The following is a 5822-nucleotide window of genomic DNA, read 5'->3' as shown; positions in this document are numbered from 1 at the left end:
ATATATAATGCAGTTTCCTTCTTCTTTATTGTATCGTTGATTGATGTACACCCTTAGCTAATCTGTACTTAGATACAGACTAAGCGCTGTTTATTTCCTTTTGTATTTATATCCTACCCCAGAATAGTTGCGAGAGTATTCTTTTATACAGCACATAAGGGTGTAAGTAAGGCGCTTCTTATATTATTTTGGTATAGAAAAACCTATTACATGCTATATGCACCAGCATTCAAACACCATGATTGCTTAGAGGTGGCATGAATAATACAAATGAAGTCACTACTGACACCAAATGCCACTTGATCTCTAAGCTGGCATGGTGTTTAATTGCTAGCAGCGGCGTACCTATAGGGGTCTCAGAGGCCTCAAATAAGACCGGTTCCAAACTTCCAAACACATCTGACTGTGTAGTCAGTAATGGTGTTGCTATAGATGGGGGCTAATATGACCTGGACCATGGTATCATGTCTGATACTTATGTGTACCCCCTGCAAAACAGGGCTCACTGGGAACAAAAAGTGTATATATTTTCATTTAAAATATGGTGGTAGGGTTTCCAAGATAGCTGTCACAGTATTATTGTGCCGAAAAACCTGTCACCATATTTGTACAGGAAGGCTGCACAAGAACATATCCTCTGGCGCAAGACTATCCAAAGGGGAAGGAGGATTTGCCGTCTCAGCTTCTGCTTCTTGTAAACATCCAAAATGTATGCTTTTTAAATGGGGGCACCACCACAGTCTTTGCCCTGGGGCCCAGTGAGGTCTAGTTATGCCCCTGAATGCTGGTGCTAGGAGCATGAGCAGTATAATGTGCATATGTTGCTTAAAAAGGTGATAGCTTTTATTATGTGTAGTTTTGCTAATACGTGTATGTTGCAAAAATACTTTTATTTTGACCTGAAACACACTCAAGCAAAGCATTTCAGTTTTAGCACTAGGTAGGTCCCTTTAAGGGTACAATTAATTTTTTGCTCAAATTCATGTTGTAAATGATTATATAAGATAAATAAAATCTTCAAATATGGCAGAACATATCATATTAATACTATTAACTATTAATAAAAAGACCCACTGACTGAATCAAGGAGAAAAATAAATAAATAATACATTTAATTTATTTATTTATGTATATATGTGTGTGTGTGTATATATATATATATATATATATATATATATGTGTGTGTGTATGTATATATATATATATATATATATGTATGTGTATATATATATATATATATATATATATATATATATATATATATATATATATATATATATATACACACAGTTGTGCTTATAAGTTTAAATACCCTGGCAGAATTTATGATTTCTTGGCCATTTTTCAGAGAATATGAATGATAACACAAAAACTTTTCTTTCACTCATGGTTAGTGTTTGGCTGAAGCCATTTATTATCAGTCAACTGTGTTTACTCTTTTTAAATCATAATGACAACAGAAACTACCCAAATGACCCTGATCAAAAGTTTACATACCCTGGTGATTTTGGCCTGATAACCTGCACACAAGTTGACACAAAGGGGGTTGAATGGCTATTAAAGGTAACCAGCCTCACCTGTGATATGTTTGCTTGTAATTAGTGTGTGTGTATAAAAGGTCAATGAGTTTCTGGACTCCTGACAGACCCTTGCATCTTTCATCCAGTGCTGCACTGACGTTTCTGGATTCTTGGGGAAAGTCATGGGGAAAGCAAAAGAATTGTCAAAGGATCTGCGGGAAAAGGTAGTTGAACTGTATAAAACAGGAAAGGGATATAAAAAGATATCCAAGGAATTGAGAATGCAAATCAGCAGTGTTCAAACTCTAATCAAGAAGTGGAAAATGAGGGGTTCTGTTTGATAACATACTGCATTCATCTTGCCATCAATTCTGACCGAATTTATTGTGCCTTTGTAGCTCACACATCCCCAAAACATCAGCGATCGACCTCCGTGTTTCACAGTAGGAATTGTGTACCTTTCATCATAGGCCTTATTGACTCCTCTCCAAATGTAGCATTTATGGCTGTGGCGCCAGAAGGTTTGAGGCTTGTCTCTGTGCTGTTTGGCGTATTGTAAGCAGGATACTTTGTGGCATTTGCGTAGTAATGGCTTTCTTCTGGCGTCTCAACCATGCAGCCCATCTTTCTTCAAGTGCCTCCTTATTGTGCATCTTGAAACAGCCACACCACATGTTTTCAGAGAGTCCTGAATTTCACCTGAAGTTCTCTGTGGGTTTGTCTTTGCATCTCAAACAATTTTCCTGGCAATTTTAGTTGGTCTACCTGACCATGGTTTGGTTTCAACAGAACCCATCATTTTCCACTTCTTGATTAGAGTTTGAACACTGCTGATTTGCATTCTCAATTCCTTGGATATTGGATATCGATGGACTTCAGTCTTTTTTCAACCTTATCTACTATGTATGTGTTGCTATGTATCCCTTTCCTGTTTTATACAGTTCAACTACCTTTTCCCGCAGATCCTTTGACAATTCTTTTGCTTTCCCCATGACTCAGAATCCAGAATCGTCAGTGCAGCACTGGATGAAAGATGCAAGGGTCTGTCAGGAGTCCAGAAACTCATTGAACTTTTATACACATACACTAATTACAAGCAAACATATCACAGGTGAGGATGGTAACCTTTAATAGCCATTCAAACCCCTTTGTGCCAAATTGTGTGCATGTTATCAGGCTAAAATCACCAGGGTATGTAAACTTTTGATCAGGGTCATTTTGGTAGTTTCTGTTGTCATTATGATTTAAAAAGAGTAAACACAGTTGATTGATAATAAATGGCTTCAGCCAAACACTAACCATGAGTGAAAGAAAAGTTTTTGTGTTATCATTCATATTCTCTGAAAAATGGCCAAGAAATCATAAATTCTGCCAGGGTATGTAAACTTATGAGCACAACTGTGTACAGGTAGCGCACAGTTTACGCCGGGGTTAGGTTCCAGAAGCAATGGTTGTAAATTCGAAACCGTTGTAAATGGAAACCCAGTTTATAATGTAAGTCAATGGGAAGTGAGGGAGATAGGTTCCAGGCCCCTCTCAAAATTGTCATAATAACACCTAATGCATTATTTTTAAAGCTTTGAAATGAAGACTTTAAATGCTAAACAGCATTATAAACCTAATAAAATAATCACGCAACACAGAATATATAATTAAATTAAGTTAAATGAACAAAAGCATTTGCTAAACAGCATTATAAACCTAATAAAATAATCACACAACACAGACTTCACTTGCATTTTTCTGCAAACGGTTCTTTTTATGCATTCCAATCTGGGCTGATTTATAGACAGGAAGATCTTGTTCCTTTGAAATCTGCTCGATAGCTCAGGTCTGGTTAAACTGATTAATTTCAGCTTGCTTGGCTTTGCTGCAACACAAGCGGACCGCTCCACCTACTGGCTATTTTAATAAATGCACTGCTTCTCAATGCTTTTCAATAGCAGTCACATGACTGGAAAAAAAGGTTGTTATTCTGAAACGGTGTAAATTGAACCGTTGTAAAACGAGGGCCACCTGTATATATATATATATATATATAAATATATATATAAATATATATATATACACAGTATATACACAATGAAACCATTTTTTGCCTGGAACACATGAGACAAATTATCATTTAAACTCCCTTTTTTCAGTAACACACATAAAAGCTTAATTTATTACGCAACGGCGGGACGAAGATTGCTACCATGAACTACATCCACTTGACCTATGGTTAATTTTGCTTAGCGTAAAATGTTATTGTGAGCTTGCGGTAGCATTAAACAGCAACTTGTAATGGCTGGTTATTTAACGTGCACCCGTAAACTGGCACATTTGCCCCTTTACGGGTGCACGTTAAATTAACACTCCACTTGTAAACCAGCCTTTAAAGGGACATGAAACCCAATTTTTTCTCTCTCATGATTTAGAAAGAGCATGCAATTTTAAACAACTTTCTAATTTACTTCAATTATCTATTTTGCTTTATTCTCTTGATATCATTTGCTGAAAAGCATATCTAGATAGACTCAGAAAGCTGCTGATTGGTAGCTGCACATAGATGCCTTGTGTGATTGGCTCTCCCATGTGCATTGCTATTTCTTAAACAAAAGATATCTAAAACATGAAGCAAATTAGATAATAGAAGTAAATTGCAATGATGTTTAGAATTGTATTCTCTACTTGAATCATGAAAGAATTTTTTGGGTTTAGTGTTCCTTTAATGTAATTTCTTGTCAAGCATATAGAGCACTAATGCTTTGAAATTAGGGAGTGTCCAGTCAGCTGATATATTTTAAGATTCCTAAAAAAAGATTAAAATAAAGTCTACCTCTTGAGTGCATCTATTGCGCTACAATTTGCATCGATATAGATCAAGCTGTACCCATATGTTGCCGCTAATGAAAAAATGCAACAAAAATATGTGATCCATGGTTAGGAATGAACTGGCCAACTGGGTGAGGAATTTGGAATTAGAATTTGACATGACTATATCTTGAAGTCACGATGGGTCATATCAGCAACTTTTAGGCAGGACAGGTCTTGGAAATCACTTTGACAGTGAAGTGAAAAAACTACAGATTTAGCATTTAAATTATATTAAACACATCTTTAATTTGAAAAAGATTTGTGCTTTCCCTGAGCCCAAAAAGCAAATTCAGTAACCTGCAAATGTTGCAAATAAAATAGCTGGTTTATGCCATTTGTAACATTCTGAAAAATTAAGTTACACATTTTGTGTTTTGGCTTCCCGAGGGATTGTGGGTAAAAGTACTTTTTTTTTTTTTTACAGAGATACAAAAGGTGTTTAATGCCACTTAAAGTGTCTTACACTATATAAGGAATAGCATCTGATGTCCCACCTCCCTGTTTTTACTGCACCTTTACACTGACAGCTAGCGTCACGCATAGTGCAAGAAGAGCGTCTTGATAATGGAGCTAAAGGGTGACAGCAAAAAATTCTGCCCCACTTTTTCTTTCATGTTCTAAATTATACACCATTTTACATTTAATTCTCAACAGTTATGGGGTTTTGTTATTAAAATATTAAAGGTTCATTCTTACATCCTATGTAGGTCATTCAGAACTATCATTAAAGGTCAGCTTTCCCCTTTCTGCAAGAAAATCATCCTATGACACAGAATTAAATGCTTTTATTTTGTGATTAGTGGATTAATGTTTTACATTTGGTATTAGAGAATGAATTCCCCTTTCTCATAAGCATTCTCTCCATTTGACATCTGTGCCTAGTAGGGAATGTGAATTATTTAGGGCAGGTGGATCATTTTTTGTAGACATAAGTGGTTTCCACAGCATGCTAAGTCCTTTGTATACAGCAGGTGAGCTACACTAGTATAAGGCTAGAAGCAATTTAAATTCACCCTTTCATTTCTGCCAAGATTTCCAACTGATACAAAGCTTTAAAGCTGTAGTTCACACTAACCTTTAGATTAATAGACCTATGTGTATTACTTGGAATGTTACATTTTGCATTGAGAAGCCTGACATATTGTACCGTTTTAAAGAGGTCTAACACAACTGTAGTTAGTGAATATTTTACAATATAACAACATCCTTAGGGAGTTAGCGCTTTTCATTCTCACACCGGAAAAAAATGTATTATAGAGTCTCAGAATTCATAAGTTTTCCATCATAAATTTAAAGGAACATATTTTGACCTAGTTTAAACACATCCTTATTAAAAAAAACATACATTTGTCAAGAAAAAAGATCATTCTTATATTCACAAACATTAAAACATCTGGCTAACAAGTTTGAATTGTACAAGATAGCAGGTATGATGTAGTGTGA

Source organism: Bombina bombina, chromosome 9, assembly GCF_027579735.1.
Source record: "Bombina bombina isolate aBomBom1 chromosome 9, aBomBom1.pri, whole genome shotgun sequence".
Lineage (NCBI taxonomy): Eukaryota > Metazoa > Chordata > Amphibia > Anura > Bombinatoridae > Bombina > Bombina bombina.
This window is presented reverse-complemented; position numbering follows the sequence as displayed.